The sequence below is a fragment of the Chiloscyllium punctatum genome, chromosome 28, assembly GCF_047496795.1.
Source record: "Chiloscyllium punctatum isolate Juve2018m chromosome 28, sChiPun1.3, whole genome shotgun sequence".
Classification (NCBI taxonomy): domain Eukaryota; kingdom Metazoa; phylum Chordata; class Chondrichthyes; order Orectolobiformes; family Hemiscylliidae; genus Chiloscyllium; species Chiloscyllium punctatum.
In genome coordinates this window covers 71,814,558-71,839,441 of record NC_092766.1, presented here as the reverse complement: position 1 = coordinate 71,839,441, position 24,884 = coordinate 71,814,558, and positions in this window count along the sequence as shown.

Here is a 24,884-nt window from a genome sequence, read left to right as displayed (position 1 = left end):
ATTAATGGGAATATAAAATATTGTGATTAGGCTGGCGTTTACCTCTAATTATGGTGGAAACGGAGCAAAGTCAGTTGTAATTTCCTCGATCAGCAGTGACCTCACTAATTGGCTGATCAGATTGTGAATGGTAGTTTTTTTTAAGGACAATTTGAAGTGAATCAACGATGTTGATTTTCTTTGTTCTTTGTTCACCTTGTGAATGTTACTGCTATTGGCTCATGTCCTTGTTTTCACCACAGCTCTGCAGCGTGTAAAATCTCAGCTGTGCAGCGGGCCAGTGGTACAACCATTCGTAAAGCTGGCTACTTATCAGTTGGTGTAGGTTCGACTTTTACTTGGCGCCGTCGCATTGTGGAGATTCATCACACATCCAAACTCATCTTTCTTGCTTCACTGAGATGGTGTATATTTGAAATTTTCATCTCTACGAACGAAAATGATTTCACTGTCTTCGATCAGTTAAACATTACCAAGAACAATCAGAGTTAAAGATTATACAACACCAGATTGTATCGAATAGGTGTATTTGGAAACACCAGTATTCTATACGCTGCTTCTTCATCAGGTGGTTGTCAACTGTGGGACTCTAACCTGGCTTTGTGTGATTAATAAATTTGTCCACCCCAGTCCAATACCAACACCTCCAAGTCATGGGTAACATCGACACCACGAACGGTTGGTTAAAGTCCAGATGATCTTCCAAAAGATAGCGCATGTTGACGCACACATCAATTTTCTGAAGAAAGACATCCAGCTGATGAAGGAGCGGCTCTCCTAAAGCTAGTGTTTCCAAACAAACCTGCTGGACAATGCCCTGATGTTGTGTATTTTTTTTAACTTTGTCTCCCCAACTCAAACACTGGCAATTCCATATCATAGAGAACATCAGTCATGTCGCAGCGCTGTCAGAGAAGGCAATCCTGGAAAACCCCACACATTGCTCATAGGTACGTTTCGTTTTCAGAAACCAACCCACTCAATCGCTGAGACTCAGTTTTGACAGTTTTTTGAAACTCTTTCGAAGTGGAATCAGATGAGAATGATGAACTTTCCGACTGTGCAGGGAGAGGGAAGACAATTTTCCATTCTTTCAAGGGCTGGGGTATTGACTAATCTAAGATATTAAACAGATTCCTGGTAGAGCTGCTTTCTCTGCCTCAGAAACAAGAAGTCCTGATTTAGGAAGTCAAGAAGTTAAAAATCGCACAACACCAGGTCATAGTCCAACAGGTTTAATCGGAAGCATTAGTATTTGGAGGGCTGCTCCTTCATCAGGTGGTTGTGGACTACACACTTGTAAGATACAGAATTTATTGCAAAAGGTTACAGTGCGACGTAACTGAAATTTTACATTGAAAAATAACTTGATTGTTTGTTAAATCTTCCATTTGTTATAATGACTACGTTCGGTTCACTTCTTTCTTATGTAAATCGCAAAACTTTCCTTTAATAGTTACATTCTCAGGTGAACTTTAACAATTAATGTCAACCCAGCTAATATGTTGAAGTGTTAGTCCCTGTGTGCTGTGTCAGTGCCATAATGTTTAGACTGACGCTAATCCTAAAAAAAAACACGCTGCAGGCAAAGATGCTTTGAGGCATGATACATTGGTGAAACCGAGCAGAGGCTACAGAACGGATGAATGGCGACTGCACATCAATCAACAGGCAGGTATGCCCCTTCGCAGTTGGGGAGCACTTCAGTGGTCCAGGACATTCGTCCTCGGACCTTCGGGTGACCATCCTCCAAGGCGGACTTCGGAGCAAGCAGCAGCTGAATGTGCCTGAGCATAGGCTGATAGCTCAGTTCGGTACCCATGGTGATGGCCTCGACAGGGACCTTGGGCTCATGTCAATGTACAGATGATCCCATTACTTATCTACACAAACAGACCCTCCTACACACACACACACACACACACACACACACACACACACACGCACGCATATATGTTTGTGGAGTGAATTTGCACTTGCAGAGTTACATCGTAATTTGCTCAAAAACTGCATGAATCCATGTAAGTCTCTGTTAACTCATTTTATAAAATTAGAATCATTCTAAACATTATGGAACAGACAGCAGCACACGGGGGCTGACACCATTTGTTAAAGTTTACCTGAGAATGTAACTTTAAAATAAAAAGTTTTGCGCTTTACATATGAAAGAAGTGAAGCTAAAATGGTCATTCTAACAGATCGGAGACTTAGCAAACATTCAAGGTAATTTTCAATATATAATTTCAGTTACATCACACTGTAAACTTGTGCTATAAAATCTGTGTCTTACAATTGTGTACTCCACAACCACCTGATGAATGAACAGTGGTCCAAAAGCTAGTATTTCCAATTTAGCCTGTTGGAATATAACCTGGTGTTGTGTTATTTTCAAATTTGCACACCCCAGTGCAAAACCTGCATCTCCAAGTCTTTCAATCCGAGGCACTCTGGTCACAGATCCAACCTTTGTGCATTCAACTTATTAAATCCTTGAAAAGAACTGAATGTTTCAGTAATGATCATTTTTGTAGCACTGAGTCAAAGCAGGCAAAGGCAACTGCTTTTAACGTTTATTCCCATTTGCATTCATCTCCGATATGAAATTCTCACTGACTCTGACAGCACTGATACCTTTGCTGTTTTGTAATGTCAGGAATCCATGTTCAATTTCCGACTTTCATAAGGAACAAAAAATATTTTTTCCCTGACTGGAAATAAACATTGGGAAATAGCAGTGAGACAGCTGAATTTCAACACTTTCGCAACAAGGAAGACAGATGCAATGCTTGCAAATTTTCTTGGTAACTTTATTTTTACCTTATTGGTTCAGTTGAAAAATGACACTCATTGAGTTTTTTAAAACATGGCGAATGACCCTTCAGCCATTCAGCATCATCATCAGTCATCAAACATCTGGCTTGTAAACATTCAAGTCTTCAGTTAAATTGTTATTCAATTTCTTAAGGGCTTAAGTGGAACAAAAACATCTCTGTGAACTAACAGTTCTGAAAGACAAACTCTTTCTCAGAGCCGTTTGTCAGTTTTCCTCATGATGCTGCGGAAAATGTTTCTGCGCTCACATCTGAATTGGTGTTTTTGAGCTTCCTTTTTCTTTCTATTAAATGGTTTAGGTTCCAATACAGATATAAGCTGCAGGTTGCGGAAGTCACGTGTTTGTGCTTTCACTGACACTCTGTCTCAGCGGGAGCTGCAGATCTTCCCCACGCTGATTCAGACAGCACTGTCCTTCCTGTGACATGTCCCATGGCGAATGGAAGGACAGGCATTAATAACCCGCACTTCGGAATGTAGCGACAGTTTTAAAACATTTGCACTGCCCCAGCGAGGAATTGAGCTCCTATCTCCCGCATAACATGCGGCGACACTAACAACTAAATTACCGAGGACAACAGTTTCAAAGGAGACCCTTCAGCCCGTTGTATCTCCATTTGTCAAAATCAACTGCTTAACGACTCGAATCGTTTAGCTCATAGCCTTATAGGTATTGGCAGAACATATTCATATCTGAATATTACTTCAGGTTAAAAGGGTCCCTGCCTCTGTGACCCTTACAGACACATTGCTGCAAATTCCAAAACCTGCCGGCCTATAACGCTTTTCCACACATCTACTTAAAACTTTCAGTCTTTCTCATTACATTTGTGCCCCCCTGTGATCGATCTATCCGTCGATGGGAAACGTTACGTTCAGTCTACCTGATCCACACCCCTCATTATTTTGTATATCTGAACTATGCCTTCTCTGAAATGCCCCTGCACGGTGACAAACAACTCTGGTCTTACCTGTCTCTCTTCCTGACTGAATCTCTTCAGCTTCGACACTATCCAAGTGAATATCTCCTGCACCTTTCCCAGTGTGATCACATCCCTGGACTTATGCGAATTGCAGACAATTGTCTCGGTAGAGTCAAATGAACCTTTTTTTTAACATTTTGCACCAGCATGCGGTGCGTCTCTGCAGCATATATTGCCAAGCGGTCTGGAGTCACATGGAGTCCAGAGCAGTTAAGGACGGTTGATTCCTTCCATCAAGGCCTTCAGTGAAACAGATGGGATTTTCGGACAACGGATTTCGCGCATTCTTAATTGGAAGTATTTCTTGCATTTATATTCTATCGTCGTCGTGGCATTGTGAGAATCGAACCCGTCTCCACAGAACGTGACATTGCCTTTTGTGTGAACAATCCAGCGATAATACCAGTACGCTATTGCAGAAAGCCGTCATAGCTGATCTTTTCCAATAGAGTCTCTTCTCCCCTATTATTCTCTGTGTCCACTTATTGAGCCTCACGCTCCAATGATCTCTGGTCCATGTCAGTAAAAGCTGCTAAAAGAGAATTGATTGCACAGCCACGATATCCAAACGGATCGAATGATTTGAAGGTGCCAATGAAAAGATTGAGGCATGGTCACCAAGTAACAGTGAGTGCAACGCCACAGACTGGACGGTATCAACGTGTAAGTGTATGTTAGATTGTGCAATGCCTCAGTCAAATGGGACGAGGGACAGGAAAAAGAGTTAGGGCGAGTGGGAGGAAGAGACATCTTCCAGAACTTTTGGGTTGAAATGCTGATACATGAAACACTGAATTATCAGAGAACGAAATTCGATGGAAAACAAATCATCACCTCGGAGATCATTATCATGCAAAAAGGAGTTATTTCTTACCGTATTTCCGCAAAAGTAAAATTTTGAGAGAACTGACCGCTATGAAGTGGATTTGGTACGAAGTTGCGGCAACCACAACGCAGAAAACAAAATACTAAATGGTTACAGCACTCCACAGACTACGCTTGTAAACTGCAGCCAGTATGGTAGCAGAGGAAATGTCAGGAAGAATATACAATATCAGGACTTAATGACAGGCATGTGGGAACTCAGAATGGGCTGAGTCTTTAACTTTAACGTCCCCAGAGTCTGTGGAGATTCCATGAATGAGAGTGTTGGAGAATGGGATTTATGAAACTCTCCAAACTCATGGGACAGTACAGGATACGCTTCAATAGCATTATAGTTTAACATCGCCTACTTCATCACTTTGCCCACACAAGGCAATACCAACTGCTGCACGCAATCACACTTCATTCCAGTTCTCGACTGAAGCAGGCATGAAGATCCAGTTGGAAGTTGGGATGGAATGACGGGAGAGTGGCGCGTGTATTTCCGAGGTTGGGACTGCTCCTGGTCAAAAACGAGGTGGAAGGGAATACTTGCCCCCATTTATAATATTATAGCCATAAGCAGTACATGTTGTTGGCGCAACCAACTGGTGTATCTAAAGCTTGTTGAACATTTAACTTTGGGGTGACAATGTTCGAAATTTCATTTTCCTATTTGGATCAGTGTTCTTGACATTGGCAGTAGCAGCTGCTTATGCTTGCATCAGCTCAGGATCAGTTTCTTCTTCCCAGTAAATACTGCAACCTGGAGAAGGTTGTGTTGTGGTTATATAATAAATGAGTCATCCTTGGGGACTCACACACGGAACTGATAATGTTAAAGTTCGACGAATAAAACCTGAAATGAAAGACTGACCTCAGGAACAGAGAACATGCCTTTAATTTCCTGCAATCCCATCCATGCATGACCCGTATGCAGGGGTGCTACCATCTTTACCCAATCCTGCCTACTTGTGATTCCAGGTGCAGAACAACATAGCTGACCCTTAATCCGAGAATGTCGACGCTGTAGGTAGGCTGGACATTCGGCCCATTCCAGTCGACACCATCCCTTCGAAGCACATCCTATCAGACCCACACTCCATACTGATTCCGTTCCCCTTCATTTCCCATGGCTGATCCAAGTAACCTGCACACCTTCAGACTGTGGGAGGAAACTCACACAATCAAAGAGAGAATGTGCAAACTGCACACAGTCACACAAGACTGGGATCGAATCCATGTCTCTCGTGCAGAGAGGCAGCAGCGAATCAGAATGAACAACAAATGCTGTCCTGACCAGCGACATCCACACGCTGTTGGTATATCAGGAAGAATAAAAACACGTTCACAAATGGACAAAGGGACTTACGTCTGCGTGGGCATGATTTGAGCCAATCATTCATCCTGGGTAGATACAAGGACACCGATATCACAGAGAAACCAGCGCAATGCGGGATTCAATTACCTGTTGCAGTAGAAACTCATTTACTCAGTCAAACTGGGGACAGTCTGTTCAACAGTCCCGTGTGTTGGGAGGGCTCAATGAGCAATAAAAACTCCAGAGTAACCAGCAAGATTACATATCCCAGAAGGAGATCAATTAAACTGTCAACGCTGCTGTTAATTCCAACCAGCTGCCGGTTTCATAGCGTCAAAGTCATAGACTCACGCAGCATGAAAACAGGCCTTTCACTCCTACCAGCTCATACTGAACATAATGCCAAACTAAACGAGTCGCAACTGACGGCTCTTGTAATTGCTGAGTGTTAATAATGCCCTTGTAATAATATTACTGCATTGTTAATATGAATGTCCAGATATACTTCTATGGACACCGGTTCAAATCCTGGCATGGCAAATGCTGGAATTTTATTACAATAAATACCTCGAGTTGAAGAGTCTAATGATGATGTTGAACCAGTTGTTGTAAATCTGATTCACTAATGCCTGATAGGGAAGGAAACTGCCATACTTATCTGGTCTGGTTTCTGGCTCCAGATTCCTAATATCGTGGTTGATCCTGAACTCCCCTCTGGGCAATAAATAATGGACTAGGCATAAATGAATAGCTTTTTTCTAATCACACGGAAACTTTCCAATGCATTTATCGATCCAAATATCCTGTAAATATTGTAAATGTACTTTCATTCATCACTGCCTCAGGAAGTGAATTGCACACATAAACCATCCTCTGTTAAAAACAGCCTCACATGTCTTATTTTAAATATCCCTCTTTTCATCTGAAACATTTACCCTCTCGTCTTGAAGTGTCACTGCTTGGAGAAAAGACAGTTAAAGTTAATTCTATTCGAACTCTCAATAATTTATAAATTTCTATCAGGTCGCCTTTCAAACTCCGGTTCTCGTGTGAAAATATTCTCAGCCTATCCAGCCTTTCATTGTAACTCAAACCTTCCCCACTACCAATATGCTGATACACGTCTTCTAAACCTACTCCAGCTGAATAATGTCCTTGCTATTACTGGGCGATAAGAACTGGGCACAGTACTCCAGAAGAGGCCTCACACAATGCCCTATTCCATTCAACATGACGTACCAACTCCGACGCTCAAAGGACTGTGCAACGCAGGCAGGATGACAATTTTTTATTAACCATTCTGTCTATATGTGAAGCAAACTAAAAAGAAATATTTAACTGCATCCCTGGCCTCCGTTTTCCACAACATTATGCAACGCCCTAGCACTAATTGTATAAACCCTTCTCTTATTTGATGAGGCAAAACGCAATACCTTCCATTTATCCAGATTGAACTCCATGTAAAATATTTCAGCCCAAAGACGCATTGGATTAAGATCCTTCTGGAAACTTAGATCACCTTCTTTACAGTCTCCAATTCTGGTGTCCTCTACAAGCTTATGAACCATGGCTTCTATGAGTTCGATTGTTTTCTCATACAGGTCAATGATTTATACTTATTTGTCGTGGCCATAATTTCGCAGTTTGCAAATCAGGTAACAATTAGTCATGTCGTTAACCATGAGGAAGAAAGCCATAGACTGCAGGGAAATTGGAAACAATTGGCAAGAAAATGTGCTGAAAGGAGTTCAATCCAGGGAAGTGGGTGATAATGAATTTGGGGAGGAACAATGATAAATGTGTGAATACTGAGTGGTTTAAAGTAATAAAAGAGAAATTGGAGTAGACATTCAACAATCTTTGAAGATGATTGGACAAGGGATCAAGTGGTCTCAAGGGGTTGGAGATACTTTCTGTTCTTGACCGCAGGTGGGAATATAAAAGCAGGGAAACTTTAGCAAAGGCCTATTCAATGGCCTATTCAAGATCAATGAACAGGGGAACCAGTTGGACGGAAGTGCGTACTGCAGGTGCTGGAAATCAGAATCTAGATTGGAGGGGTGCTGAAGAAGCACAGCAGGTCAGGCACCATCCGAGTTGCAGAAAAAAAAATAACGTTTCAGGAAAAAGCCCTTCATCAGGAATAAAGCTGGGAGCCTCGAGGGTGGAGAGATAAACGGGAGGATGGGTCTGGGAAGAATTTAGCTGAGAGTGCAAGAGGTGGATGGAGATGGGGTAAAAGGTGATAGGTCGGAGAAGAGGGTGGAGCGGATAGGTACGAAGGAAGACAGACAGGTGGGACAGGTCAGTAGGATGGTGCCAAGTTAGAAAGTTGGAACTCGGATAAGGTGGGCGTGGGGAGATGAGGAAACTGGTGATGACCAAGTTGATGCCCTGGTGTTGAAAGGTCCCGAGGTGGAAGATCTGGCGTCCAGTGGTGAGGGAATGTCCGTGGAGGAGACCCAGGAACTGCATGTCCTTGGGAGAGTCGGTGGGGGGGATGGTAGTTGATGTTTTTGGTCATGGGGCATTGGGATTGAATGTTGAAGGTGCCCTGGAAATGTTCTCTGAAGCGCTCTGCGAGAAGGTGTCTGTTGGCCCCAATGTAGAGGAGACCGCATCGCGAGCAACAGATGCAAAAATGACACGTGTGGAAGTGCACATTTGATGAACGTGGAAGGCTCATTGGAGCCTTAGAAGGATGTGAAAGGGAAGATGTTGGTACAGGTTTTGCAATTCCTGTGGTGGCAGGGGAAGGTGCAACGAGGGGAGGATGGGTCATTGGAGGGCTTGGACTTGACTAGGTAGTCGTGGAGGAAGCAGTTTTTGTGAAAAGTGGATAGGGGTGGGGCGGGAAATATATCCCTGAAGGTCAGTGTTGCTGACACTTTTTACAAACCCACTGATCCCCACAGCTATCTGGATTATACCTCCTCCCACACCACCTCTTGAGCAAATGTTATCCTGTATTCCCAATTCCTCCACCTTAATCGCATCTGCTCCCAAAAGGTCCAGCTCCACCACAGAACACACCAGATAGCCTCCTTCTTTAAAGACCGGAATTTCCCCTCCGATGTGGTTGAAGATGCCCTCCAACACATCTCATCCATTTCCCGTACCTCTGCCCATGAACCCCACACCTCCAACCACAACAAGGACAGAACCTCCCTGGTCCTCATCTTCTAGCCCTCCAACCTCTGCATAAGTCACACCATCCACTGACAGTTTCGCCACCTCGAAACGGATTCCACCACCAGGGATATGTTCCCCTTCAAAGTTTGGGAGAAGATTTGTAGCTCAGGTGCTTGTTGTTGTGGTTCTGTTCGCCGAGCTGGGAATTTGTCTTGCAAACGTTTCGTCCCCTGTCTAGGTGACATCCTCAGTGCTTGGGAGCCTCCTGTGAAGCGCTTCTGTGCTGTTTCCTCCGGCATTTATAGTGGCCTGTCTCTGCCGCTTCCGGTTGTCAGTTCGAGCTGACCGCTGTTGTGGCCGGTATATTGGGTCCAGGTCGATGTGTTTGTTGATAGAGTCTGTGGATGAGTGCCATGCCTCGAGGAATTCCCTGGCTGTTCTCTGTTTGGCTTGCACTATAATGGTGGTGTTGTCCCAGTCGAATTTATGTTGCTTGTCGTGCGTGTGTGTGTGGCTACTAAGGATATCTGGTTGTGTCGTTCTGTGGCTAGTTGGTGTTCATGTATACGGGTCGTTAACTGTCTTCCTGTTTGTCCGATGTCGTGTTTTGTGCAGTCCTTGCATGGGATTTTGTACACTACAGTCGTTTTGCTCATGTTGGGTATCGGGTCCTTCGTTCTGGTGAGTTGTTGTCTGAGCCTGGCTGTTGGTTTGTGTGCTGTTATGAGTCCTACTGGTCTCAGTAGACTGCCTGTCAGTTCATAAATGCTCCTGATGTATGGTAGTGTGGCTAGTACTTTGGGTTGCGGCATGTCCTCGTTCCGTTGTCTCTCCCATTCCTAGACGTGATGGTACAGAGAACAACGAAAGGATAATTCACCACAAAGGTTTACACGAAAGTCACACACACAGACCAATTCCTAAACTATGAATGCAACCACCCCACCACACACAAACGAAGTTGCATTAGGACACTATTCAAAAGGGCCATAACACACTGCAGCACACCAGAACTGCAAAAAGTGGAAGAGGAACACCCATACAAGTTATTCGCCAAAAACGGATACCGTCACAATTTCATCAACAGATGCCTAAGGGAAAGACAACGGAACGTGGACAAGCCGCAACCCAAAGTACTAGCCACACTACCATACATCAGGAGCATTTCTGAACTGACAGCCAGACTACTGCGACCACGAGGACTCATAACAGCACACAAACCAACAGCCACTCTCAGACAACAACTCACCAGAATGAAGGACCCGATACCCAACATGAGCAAAACTAATGTAGTGTACAAAATCCCATGCAAGGACTGCACAAAACACTACATCGGACAAACAGGAAGACAGTTAACGACCCGTAGTCATGAACACCAACTAACCACGGAACGACACGACCAGCTATCTGAAGTAGCCACACACACAGACGACAAGCAACATGAATTCGACTGGGACAACACTACCATTATAGTGCAAGCCTAACAGAGAACAGCCAAGGAATTCCTCGAGGCATGGCACTCATCCACAGACTCTATCAACAAACACATTGACCTGGACCCAATATACCGGCCACTACAGTGGAAAGCTGGAACTGACAACCGGAAGCGGCAGAGACAGGCCACTATAAATGCAGGAGGAAACAGCACAGAAGCGCTTCACAGGGGGCTCCCAAGCACTGAGGATGCCACCTAGACAGAGGACGAAACGTTTGCAAGACAAATTCCCAGCTTGGTGAACAGAACCACAACATATGTTCCCCTCCCCACCCCTTTCCGCCAAGACCATTCGCTCTGTGACTACCTAGTCAATTCCACGCCAGCAAATGACCTACCCTTCCCGCTTGGCAACGTCCCCTGTCACTGCAGCAATTGCAAGACCTGCACCCACATCTACCTCCCCACATATGTCCAAGGCTCTAATGGAGGCTTCCACATCCATCAAAGTTTCTCCTGCACTTCCACAAATGTCAGTTCTTGTATACGTTCCTCCCGGTGTGGTCTCCTCTTAGTTGGAGAGAGGAGATGTGCTCTCACAGAGCACTTCAGCGAATATTTACAGGATACCCGCAAGATTCAACCCCAGTGCCCCATGACCAAACAATTCAACTCCCCTTCCACTCTCCCGAGGACATGCAGGTCCTTGCTTCCTGTATCGCCACTGCCTCATGACCCGATGCATGGAGGAAGAAAGCCTCATCATCCGCCTGGGGACCTTTCAACCCTATGGCATCAATTTGGACTTCACCCGTTGCCTCATTTGCTCTCCCCCTACCTTACCCCAGTTCCCACCTTCCAGCTCAACACTATCCGCCTGACTTGCCCCACCTGTGCATCTTCATTCCCACCTATCCACTCCACCTTCTTCTTTGACATTTCATGTTCACCCCCAGCCTGCATCCACTTACAGCACTCTCAGTTACCTTCTCCCCAGCCCCACACCCTTCCCATTTATCTCTCCATCCCATATGCTCCCAGTCTCATTCCTGATGAAGGGTTTTTAACTACAACCTCCATTTTTCCTTCTCCTCAAATGCCGGACCTGCTGTGCTTCTCCAACGCTACTCTAATCTTGAGGGGAGTCAGTTGCTTGAGAGGGTTTTCGGATATTTTACACTGTTGACCACAGGCTGTGGATGATAGCATAACGTTAGCAACCACCAGTTTAGGGAACAGCTAAATGACTGAGCACAAGTCTGGTCATCGCATAAATCAACATTTTTCTTAAAATTGTAAGATAAAAGATGGAAGGCTGAAGTATGCAACTTTGCCCATCAAGACCGTTTCACCAATGAGTTTATCACTGATTCCTTTCCAAGTCAGAGTGCTATGGGCCTTGGAGGGAACTTGCAAATGATGGCATTTAATTGCATCATCCAAACTTGTCCTTGTCGTCAGTACAGCTGTTGTGCTTTGAAGGTTTTGTCAAACATGCCCGAATGACTTACTGCAGTGCATCTTGCAGTTGGTGCACTCTGCTGCAATTGCGCCTTAACGGTGAAGGGAATGAATATTGCAGGTGTTGAAGAGGGCACACTCAAGTGACTGCATTGTCCTGGACGGTGTCCAGTTCCTTAAGTGTTATTGAAGTTACACCCATATAGGTAAATGGAGAGAGTTATGTTCCTCGTCTCATTTGTGCCTTGCCAACGATGGAGGATTCACGGAGCAATGAGTTGAGGTTATAGTCAAAAGAATGTCTCAAGAACATGTTGTTGTTGTCAAAGTGTTTATGTATCCAGATTCTATACGTTTTCCCCCGAAATAATAGCTCTGTGGACAATTACACGGGGTAATTTGTTTACAGTAAAGTTATTGAATGTCAATGCGATATGATTAAATTATCATTTGTGAGAGTGATCATTACTCTATTTCGTCCTTGTGTGGACCAATCTGATTCCAGTCGCTGTCTGATTTCAAGATCCAATTCCCGTCTGTGCTTGAAATTTCAACCGTTTCCTCGCATAAATGTCTCCACCTGCCTTCATAATATGTAAGGACGCTAGAGGGGACAGCAGAGATTTACGGACATGTTACCAACACTGGAGAAAATGTATCTTCTTGGAATGATTGGTTCGGCTGGGACTATTCTCCTTGAAACAAAGAGAGGGAGGGGAGCTCTATAATCACATAATAACATTTATAAACGTTCAATATTCATTGATAGGGTAGTTACGGGCTGGTGGTTCACCCTCTGGTATGAGGAGAGCACCAGAGGACATGAACTCAGAATTAGATATTGCCGATTTAATTCAGAAATGCGGGGTAATTTCTTTTCTCAAGGGCTAATGAATCGGTAGAATTCCTTGCCGAAATTGTTCTTGAGGCTGAGTTGTTGTGTATTTTCAAACTGTGCCAGATAGATATTTTACCAGAAAGGCGATGAAGCTTTGTCGAGGCAATGCTGGAGAATGGAGTTGAGGATTATCAGATCAGCCATTAGTTCGTTGAATGGTGGAGCAGACTCGAGGGGCTGAATGGCCGACTTCCAATCCTACATCATTTGGTCTAACGCCTTATTTCATTGATATCTTTAGAATTCTGAAAGGATGGGATGAAGTGATAGAAAAGGTTTTCAAACTGATCAGGCAGATCAGGAACTAGGCTCATAAGTTCATAAACAAGAAATGTGCTGTTGCCTGGAGACAACAAATGGCACTGGGCACACCGCAGATGGGTATGTGCAGATGTTGTGATTGCTAAAGAAAATTGGTAGATCTAATATTGTTGCCAACTTGGTGATCACGCTGGATGATGGATTGTGGTATGATTCACACAGCAAAAGTTTGTGAAAGAATGAAATGTTCGTTTCATTGGAAAAGTTTTCTGCGGTTCCAATTCAATTAATTGTTTAAAATACTGATCAGAACTTTGTGTGGAGTATTACACTAAAATTGACAAGCCCACTGGATAAACTATTGCACCCGATCTCTTCTTATTTGTTCCCCTTTCAACATCGAAGGAGGCCCTTCAGCCTGTTGTGGCCTCACTTGTTAAACACAACTGCTTAACGACCTGAATCATGTATTCCATCGTTTAGCCCATAATCTTACATGTTTTGGCATCACAAATTAACATCTCAATTTTTTTTCAGGTTAGAATGATTTCCGCCTCTCTGACCCTTTCTGCAAATCTACTCAAACCTTTCTGCCTTTTCCCGAAATCTCCTGGGCCCAGTGTTCGATCTCTCCATCAATAAGAAATGCTTCTTTCAGTCTATCCTATCCATATCCCTCAGTATTTAGCACATCTCAGTCATGTCTTCTCTAATCTCCTCTGCTCGGTGACAAACAACCCCAGTCTGTCCAATCTCTCCTCACAACTGAAACTCTTCAGCCCAGACAATATCCCAGTGAATCTCTACTGCAACGTTCCCAGTGCGATCACATCCATGCAGTACTCTGAATTGCAGAACTGGACACAGTAATCTAGCTAGGGCCGAATGAACTTTTTTTCTTTTCTGTTACATTATGAGGGCGTCGCTGGGTCGGCAGTATTGATTGGTATCCCGAATGGCAGAGTGGGCATTTGAAACTCAACCATATTGTAGTGAGTCTGAAGTCACATGGAGGCCCAAACAGGTCAGAATGGCAGTTACATTCCTTAAATGACGTCAGATGGTTTTGTTGTTTTCAACAATTGGCTGTGGATTTATAGGAGTTATTAGATTCGTAATTCCAGATATTTATTGAATCCCAATTCGACGACCGAGCATGGTCAGAATCAAACCCCAGTCCGTGGTGTCTGAATAAACAGACCAGTGTTCAGTGGGAATCGTGTTCGGGCATTGCAGAAAAGCAGTGAATCTGATCTTATCCAATGAAGTCGCTTTTCCCCGATACTGTCCTGTGCCATTTTCCTGACCCTGACACCCCCCCCCCCACCCCCGCCCACCTCCAATAATATCTGGTCCATATCAGTAAAAGCTACTACAAGAGTATTGATCTCACAACAGTGGTAACCAAATGGATCAAATGGTCTACAGGTCCCGATAGTGGGGTTGGGGCACATTCACCCAGCAACAGTGACCCCAGCCATCGACTGATCGGTATCAATGGGAGAGTCTGTATTAGATTCTGCAATGCCTTAGTGAAATAGGAAATGACTCCGCAAACACATGATGAAAGAGCAGCGCTCCGAAAGCTAGTGCTTCAATGAAACCTGTAAGACCATAACATGCTGTTGGGTCATTTTTAACTTTGTACTCCATAGTCCAACACCGGCATCTCCAAATTAATGAAATGGGGGTATGGGATGGAAAGTTCGGTTAGTGATCGTAGGAGGGAAGAAATCTCTGAGAACGGGTGGGTTTGAATTCTGACATATGAAACACAGAGATGTGAGCGAGAAGAACTTCAAGGAAAAAAAAAATTACCTTGGAGAAAATCAAAACTTTAAAACAACTGATTCCTTTGTGTTTCACAGAAGACTGGGACACATAGAGCAATGACTGCCGTGACTCGGATACGAACCGAGGTGGCTGCGGCCACAACGCAGAAGGCTAACCACTAAACAATTACAGCAACCCACAGATGAACACAGCAAGCTCAACCAATACGTACAGTATCATAAGGAATGTTAGGAAGAGCACCAAATGCACAATATCAGTGCTAAGCGAAACAGTAGCATATATTTGGGAACTCAGAAAGGTTTGACGGTTTAACATCGATTCCCCTAGTGGCTGTGTTGATTTCATCATTAATGTGTTTAGGGCTGAGATAAAGAGATTTCTCCAAAACATCAAAGACTCCGGGGACAGTGCAGCTTTTCTTACCTGCACATCCACCAATATCATTTATTGTATCCGTTGCTACCGATGCGATCTCCTGTACATTGGGGAGACTGGGCTCCACCGAGCAGAGCGCTTTAGGGAACATATCTGGGACACGCGCACCAATCAACCACCCAGCCCTGTGGCCCAACATTTCAACTCTCCCTACCACTCTGCCGAAGATATGGAGGTCTTGGGCCTCCTTCAACGCCGCTCCCTCACTACCAGACACCTGGAGGAAGAACGCCTCATCTTCCGCCTCGGAACACTTCAACCCCAGAGCATCAATATGGACTTCGACAGTTTCCTCATTTCCCCTTCCCCACCACACCCCATTTCCAAACTTCCAGCTTAGCACTGTCCCCATGACTTGTCCTGACTTGTCCTACATGCCGATCATCTATTCCACCTATCCATTCCACCCTCACCCCCGACCTATCACCTTCATCCCCTCCCCCACTCACCTATTGTACTCTGTGCTACTTTCTCCCCACTCCCACCCTCCTCTCACTTATCTCTCCACCCTTCAGACTCTCTGCCGGTATTCTTGATGACGAGCTTCTGCCCGAAACGTCGATTTTCCTGCTCCTCGGATGCTGCCTAAACTGCTGTGCTCTTCCAGCACCACTAATCCAGAATCTGGTTTCCAGCATCTGCAGTCATTGTTTATACCAAGTTTTTTTGTTGAAATGTATACTTCAATAGCAATGCAGTTTAACATCGGTTACTTCACGAGTTTCCCCACACAAGGCAGTAACCACTGCTGCCACATAGTCCAGGTTCCCAGCCCCAGACTCAGAGGAACTGAGTGGCACAGTCGCGAAGAACCAACTTGAAATCAAGATGGGAATGAGGTTGCAGAGATACTCGATGGCTCAAGTGACGCAACCGGAGAATGCACGGTGTTTCTATGATGGTTTAGAGGCGCAAGCAATTCCGAGGGTGGGAGTGCTCCTGGTCAAAGGCGGGGCAGAAGGGAAAATCTGTTCCCGTTTATAATAACAGCAATCTGCAGTGCATCTTGCTGAGACAGCTGAGTGCCACAACTGGAGCGAGGGCAGCTGGTTTGATGTTTAATTTTGCTTCACTATCACGCACTTCCCTGGAATGAATTGCTTTCACCAGTTTTATTTCCAATTGTTTGATATCTCCCTGCAGTCTGCGGCTTTCTTCCTCATGGTTAATTGCATGACTAACTGTTGTGTGATCTGCACACTGCTAAATCACGGCCACTATAAGTAAATATGAATCATTGATCTATATGAGAGAACAGTGGAACTCACTGCAGGCATGCTTCGGAGGTTTGCAGGCGAGACCAGTATTGTAGACAGTGAGGAAGATTATCGAAGTTTCAAAAGGATCTTAATCCAATTAGTCGTTGTACTGAAAAATGTAACATGGAGTTCAATCTGGACAAATGGAAGGTATTGCATTTTGGTACAACAAAAAGAGTATGGCTTTGCGTATGTTGGAGAACAGGGAAGCTCGGTGTGCAGGTACATAATTCCTTGTAATTTGCATTCCCAACAGACAAGATGGTTCAAAGGCATTTAACATTGCTCAGTCCTTTGTGTATAGTAGTTGGGACGTTATGTTGAAGTTTTGCAGGACATTGATGAGGCCTGTTCTGGATTAGTATGTCCAGTTCTGGTCGCCCAGTTGTGGGAATGATATTATTCAGCTGTAGGATGTTCACAAAAGGTTTGCACGCTTGTTGCCAGTGGAAGTTTTGAGTTATAATGAAAGGCTGGATAGGTTGAGACTATTTTCAGATTCGAGATTGGGGTGCTGGAAAACCACATCAGGTAAGGCAGCATCCGAGGAGCAGGAGAATATTTTTTTTCACGCAAGTATCGTTCATCAGGCTCTTCCCCGAAACGTTGATTCTCCTGCTCCTCAAATGCTGCCTGATCTGCTGTGCTTTCCCAGCACAAGATTCTCGACTCTGATCCCTCATCTGAAGTTCTCACTTTCTCCTAGTTGAGACTGTTTTCACTCTAGGTTAGGGGTTTGAACGGCGACCTGACAGAAGTTTATGAATTATTGAGAGACATGTTTAGAGTTAACGATACCGGCCTTTTCCCAGGATGGGGATTTCAAGACTAGAGGGCATATGTTTAAGATGAATGAGAGATTTTTTAAATAAAAAAGACATGTGCCGCAATGTTATAGGGAATGTGTTTTACGTGTGTAATTACTTGCTGAGGAAGTGATGGATGAGGGTATGTTTGCAACATTTAATGGACAATTGATTCCAAACATGAATGGGAAAGTCGGATTTTTAAAATAAATTTATTCATGCCGAGTACGTTAGTTATTTCCCAGAGGGCATTTAAGAGTCCAACCACGGTATTATCCATCTGGAGTCTCCTGTGGGACAGAGCAGATGAATATGGCAGTTTGCTTCCAGAACTGGCATGATTGAATCAGATGGGATTTTCCACACAACTGATTCAGGGCATTACAAGACTCTTCAATTCCAGATGCTTATTGAATTCAAACTCCACCATCTGTCATGCCAGGACTTGAACTCTTTGTCCCCAAAATATTACCTGGGTTTTTGATTAACAACACAGTAATAAAACTACAAGGGCATTATCACCACTCAGCGGGTACAGGAGGAGGCAGACGGGAATGGGTGAGTTTGGCAGTAAGTTCAGCATGGATCGGTTGGACTGACAGGCCTGTTTTCATGTTGTATGACTCTGATTGACGCTATGGAGCAGGCAGCTGGTTGGGATTAAATGCGCATTGACATCATCATCGAACACCTGATGGGATATGTAGTCCTGCTGCAGTCTCCGGAGGTTGTTTTGCTCAGTGATCCCTTCCCACACACGGGACTGGTGAACGGCCTCTCCCTAGTGTTACTGATTAAATGAGATTCCATTTCTATGGTTAATTGAATCGCTTCCAGCAGTTCCCACATTGCCCTGCTTTCTCTGTGGTATCAGTGTCCTTTTTACAACCCAGGGTGAACGATCCTTTCAAATTGTGTCCACACAGATACAAATCCTGTTTTCCATGTTGTGAATGTGTTTTCATTCTTCCTTATTCACCCGCAGGGTGTGAGTATCACTGGTCTGGACAACATTTATTCTTTGCCCCTCGTTCGTTGCTGTCTGGCTACACCACAAACCCAGGTGTGATCCCAGCCTCGGGTATCTGTCTGTGGGCAGTCTGCACATTCTCTGTGCGTTTGCGTTTTTATTTCTCCCTCTGACCAAAGATGTGCCAGTTACAGGGATCAACAATGGGAATGCAGGCTTTTGGGACAGGGAATGCCGTGGGGTCTTGTGGAATGCGCTTCGGATGTACCGTGTGGACTGGAAGGGCAGATTAGACTGCTTCCCCACATGGTGGAGATTCTTGAATTAAGGGTCAGTTCATGGTTTTCTGGTCCTGGAGTCTTTCGTCGGCAGGACTGGGTGAAGATGGTTGAATCCCCTGCATCAGGGACGTGAATGAATGGGATTGCAGGAAATTAAAGTCATGATCTCTGTTCCTGAGGTCAGGCTTGTATTTCATGTTTTATTCGTCGAACGTAAACATCACCGTTTCCGTGTCCCAACCCCCAAGGATGACTAGTTTAAAATATCACCCCAACACCACTTTCTCCTGGTTGACGTCTTGACTGTGGTGAAGAAACTGATACTGAGCTGATGCGAGCAAATGTAGCTGCCACCGCCAGTGTCTGAAACACAGATCCAAACAGAAAAATCACTTTTAAACCCATCACTGCAAAGTTAAGGGCTCAACACGCTCCACTTGTGCCACTCAGCTGTCTTAATAAGATGCGACAGAAATCGCTATGATAGTATCAACGGGGACAACCATTCCCTTGAGCGGGAGCACACTCAACCGAGGAATTTCTTGCGCCTCTTTCCCATCACAGAAGGACAGGACACTCACCTATTGCATCACTGGAGCCAGAGAGTAATCCGCGCTCACATTCCCACCCCCATTTCCGGTTGGGTATTGGTGGCTGTGCCAATGTTCAGCTGAAATGCTATTGAAGCATACTTTTCAACAATATCCTGTACTGTCCCCCGAGTCTTTGATGTTTTGTCGAAATCGATCAATCTCACCCACATGCAGGCCAGACCTAGTAAGGATAGCAAATTCCATCCCGAAATGACATCATTGGAACATTTTTTTTCAACAATTGTCAATGGATATATAATAGTCATTAGATTCTTCCTTGCTGTACCTGAGCCGGTCCAAATCAACTAACTAAACACGTCGCCCAATTTCTAAGCATCCGTATCCCTCTGCTTCTCACTTACTCATGCATCTGTCCAGGCGCACCTGAAATGAATCTACCATGCCTGCCTCTCCTACCTCTGCTGGCAATGCATTCCAGCACCTACCACCCTGTGTGTAAAATACTTTCCATGTCTATCTCCCTTAAAAGTTTCACTTCTCTCATTGAACTCATGACCTCTCATTATTGAATCCCTCATCTTTGGAAAAAGCTTATCTCTATCCACCCTGTCTGTACCCGTCATGATATTGTAGACCTCAATCAGGTCCCCTCAATCTCGTTTTTTCCTCATGAAAGCAGAAGTAATCTACTCAACCTCTCTTCAGAGCTTGCATCTTCCATACCAGGCAACATCTGCATAAACCTTCTCCGCATTCTCTCCTTAACATCCACATAGTTTTGGTAGTTTGGCGACCAGAACTGCATAGAGTATTCGAAACGCGGCCGAAACAAACTCTCGTACAATTTTTGCAGGACTTGCCTGCTCTTATACCCAATGCTCTATCCGGTGAAGGCAAGCGTGCCATATGCCTTCTTGACCACTCTATCCACCTGTGCAGTCACCTTCAGGGTGCAAAGGACCTGAACTCCCAGATCTCTCTTCTCATCAAGTTTACCCAAGGCTCTTCCGTTTACTGTATACTTGGCTCTGGAATTAGACTTCCCAAATCACTACCTCACATTTACTTGGACGGAAATCCATTTGCCACTTCTCTGCTCAACTCTTCTGTCTATCTGTATTCCTCTTCATTCTTTGACTGTCCTCTATGTTTTCTGGCTACTCCACCAATCTTTGTGTCATCTGCAAATGTAGTGGTGAGATACTGGGCTAGCAACCCTTGGAGATTGGAACATGGCAGTTGTTCATCCCATGCAGAAAGGAACCATGTTTGGATGCTTTTTCCCAGTGAAGTACCACTGTTTCTTGATGTCGATCAATAATTCAAACTTTTTTATTAGGAGTCATGATTTAGAAGTTTACTGACGATACATAGTCGTGTAGTAGACTCTGATGAATAATGTCAGGGACCGCAGGGATGTATCCATCAGGTGGAAAGGCAAAATGGTGAATGGAATTGAATCCAGACCAATGAGTGGTGGTGAATTTGGGGAGTTGTAATAATAACAGTGAGGATTCTGATTGGTGAACAGGAACAAAGAGATCTTGGAATGGGCATTCACAGATCCCTGAAGACATGGACAGGGAGATCATTTGTTCGAGAGGGTTTTGGATATTTTCTATTGTTGACCACAGACTGTGGATGATATTCGATCTTTCGCAACTGCCAGTTTAGGAAACAGCTAAAGGAATGAGCACAAGTCTGGTCCTTGCAATAATCTATATTTTTAAACATTGAAAGATGAAAGATAGAGGGCTGAAGTATAAATCTTTGCCCATCAAACTACTTCAGAACTCAATGAATTTACCACTGATTCCTCTCCAAGTCATGCTGGTATGAGCCTTGGACGCTAATGTGCACATGGTGAATGTTCAGTGCATCTTCAAACTTGTTCTTATGGTCGGTACACTTTTTGAGCTTTGAAGGTTCTGTCAACAAAGCCTGGATAACTAACTCCAGCCAATCTTCTATGTGGTGCACTCTGCTTCAATTGTGCCTTAGCAGTTAAGGGAATAAATATTCAGGTGTTGAACAATATACAGTTAAGTGACTGCATTGTCGTGGAGGGTGTCCAGTTCCTTCAGTGATATTGAAGCTGCACCCACCTAGGCAAATGGAGAGAGTTCTGTTAAACATCTACTTTGTGCATTGCGGACGATGTAGGCTTCACGGAGACAAGAGTTGAGTTAATAATCAAACAAAGTTGACCCACGGACAGGTTTTTGTCGTCCACTTCTTTATACGGGCGGTCAGGTTCCATTTTTCCAAAATACTAGCTCTCAGGACGACTACACGGAGGAATTCAGTTACATTGAAGCCATTGAATGTCAATCAAACATGATTAGATTCTCATTTGTTAGAGATAACTTTGCTGTATTTGGTCCTTCTGGGGGTCAATCCGATTCTAATCGCTTTCTGATTTCAAGTTTCAATTCCCGTCTGCGCCTGAAATTTCAACCCGTTTCCTTGCCGAAATTTCTCCACTTGTCTTAATAATATGTAAGGATGCTGTCAGGGGCAGCGCAGACTTACTAACATGTTGCTAACTCTGAATACAGTAGAACTTCGTGGAATGATTGGTTAGGCTGGGATTATTCTCCTTCAAACAAAGGAGAAGGAGGGGAACTTTAAAATTACATAATAACAATTATAAATGTTCAATATTCGTGGGATCTTGACAGGGTAGATACGAGCATTTGGCTTGCCCTATGCTCTGAAGAGAGCACCAGAGGACATAATCTCAGAATTAGATATTGCCCATTTAATTCAGAAATGAGGAGTAAGTTCTTTGCTCAGGGGTCTAAGAAACTTTGGCATTTTCCAGTAACCGCTGTTGAGACTGTGTGGTTGGGTATTTTCAAACTGTGCCAGATAGTTAATCAGAAAGATGATGAAACTTTGTTGAGCTAAGTGAGCAGAAAGGAATTCAAGATGAAGGAGCATCGCTCAGAAAGCTAGAGCTTCCACGTAAACCTGCTGGACTCTAACATCGTGTTGTGTGATTTTTTACTTAGTTCAACACCGGCATCTCCAAATCAGATCAACCATGAGTTCGTTGAATGGTTGAGCAGACTCCTTGGGCTGAATAGCATACTTCCACTTGGTTTAACATTTCATCTAACGCCTTATTTTATTCATAAATTCAGAATTGTGAAGGGATGGGATGAAGTGACAGGAAAGGTTTATTAAACAGATCAGACAGATTATGAACAAAGCTCATAAACACAGGAAAAAAGAAATGTGCTGTGACCTGGGGGCAACAAATGACACTGGGCCCAGCACAGGTGGCTGTGTACAGAAGCTGTGATTGCTGAAGGAAGTTACTAGATCTTATACAGTTTGCACGCTCTCAGTCAGTTATCACGTTGGATGATGGATCGTTGCATAACTCACACACAGCAGAAATTGGTGAAAGAATGAAAGGTTCGTTTCATTGGAGAAATTTTCTGTGGTTCCAATTCCGAGTGACTGTTTGAAATACTGATCAGATCTTTGTGTGAAGTGTTAGGTTAAAATACTCATGAACAACCCCACTGGATAAACTTGTTCGCCCGATCTCTTGTTATTTTTTTCTCTTTGTTTCGATGTAAATTTATAGAAAGACAAGATGGAATGTCGGGCGGAAAGAAAAATGCGTTCCTTCTCATTACACCAATTTCATCTCCAATTGAATAGAATGACTGCTCTCACTCTTCATTTCGACTTTAATGTGGTGTCGATTATTTGTGAATCTCCCGTGCAGTGAAGGGCAAGAACAAGATTCTCGATCTCGTGTATACCAGAGTGTGAGGTGCAAAGGAAAACTGCTAGATCGGTGCGTAAAGTTAGCAACCAGAATGTGACTCGAACCCGTGAATGTGGAGCACAGCGGTGTCATAACCCACCACCATAATCTCTCGGTCTCCTCTGCACATTTTGTAGTGGGGTGACATGTGACCTCATCAGGTTACATGTGGTGAAAGTCATGGATGATTAAGTTCCATAGCGGAATCGAATCCAAACCATTGTGTTTCTGCTTTCACTAGAATTATAATAACAGCAAGTTCCAATAAATAGTCATGCTCGTCAGAATGAATAGCTGTCATTAATACAGTCTGAGTCAGAATGAAACAGGACAAGAATTTTCCGTCATATTTACACCTACATTTGGCACATAATTTCTTCAGTCACTTTCTCTTCCACGTGAAGAAGCAGCCATGGTGAGTGAAATAAAGGCAATATTGTTGCTCAATGGCCTTTCTCATATGGCTGAACCTGAATTGGATTAAATCGCAAGAAATGCTGATTTGTTCATTTCATTTTAATTTTGCTAAAACCTCACAATGTTCATTGTAATAATCAGAAGTGAATTAGATATATCTCATTGGAACGATTAATGTTGTATTCAAATTTGCTCAGCAAATTTATTTCAGCTTAAGGAAAATACTGCTTAAAAAAACAGAGGGTTAAAATGCAAAAGAAAACCCAAAAGTTATGTTGCTCGTTGCTTTGGCAGATTTCACTGATTATTAAATGAACCAAACATCATGGTGTTTGTTCTCACATCCTTAACGCATGTGATGAAAGCAGGAAGTCGATCTCCAAGCAACTGGTCACTTCCTATTCATTATGTAATATCTCCCCTTCACAATAAATAAAAATCCACTCAGTTCCATTTATAATGCTTTAGGTGGAATATTATGCCAAATCTTTCAAAATGCAGAGTTTTGGAACCGAATCTTATTCAGCTGCACACATTAAAGTAATTTCTTTACGTTTAAAGTCAACCCACTTAGACATTGTTTCCCGGCAACTTCCGACCGACTACACCCCACCTCTGCACCTTTACCTAGCTACACGCTGTCTCTCTCCTTGTGAAATTTATTCTTTGTATGTCATCAAATGTGCCTTTCAAAATTTTCAAAAACAGATTCTCGGACTGACAGTGATTCTGTTCTCATCATTTTTTGTCCTTCAAAGGTTTTATCAAAGGTATTGAATGCCTGACATCTAGATGTTTACTGACTTAAAAGTGGGAATGTTCCACCTATTTACTCTGTCCAAACATTTCATAACCTGAAAAAAAACCCATTAAGCCTTCCTTGGTTCAGGGATAACTGTTCTCAATTTTCCAAGAAGACAAGTGAATAAAATCTCATCCTCAGTACACCCCCATCAGCATCTTCTCTAATGGCTTTAAGCCCCAGTAAACACCGTCATTATCAATTCATCGAATCACAGAATCCGACAGTGCAGAAAGAGCATTTCAGTCAATCGAGCCGGTGTTGACTCTCTGAAGCGCATCTCACCCAGACCTAGCTGCCCTCCCTATTTCCTTATATTTCACCTGAAAAAGGGGAATCCCTCCCCCTTATGATTTCAAATAAACCTGTTGGAGTATAACCTGACGTCCTGTGACTTCTGACCTTATCCCCACGTTACCCATGGCTAATTCACCTAACTTACTTAATTCACTCCCTGGACACGAGCGGGCAATGTAACTTTGCCAATCAACCTAACCCTCGCTCTGAACAGCAGTGCGAATTACTGAGACAATATTCCATCATACTGAGCAAATGGTGTAATGTTTTTTAATGGTTTTATAACCTGTTAAAACTG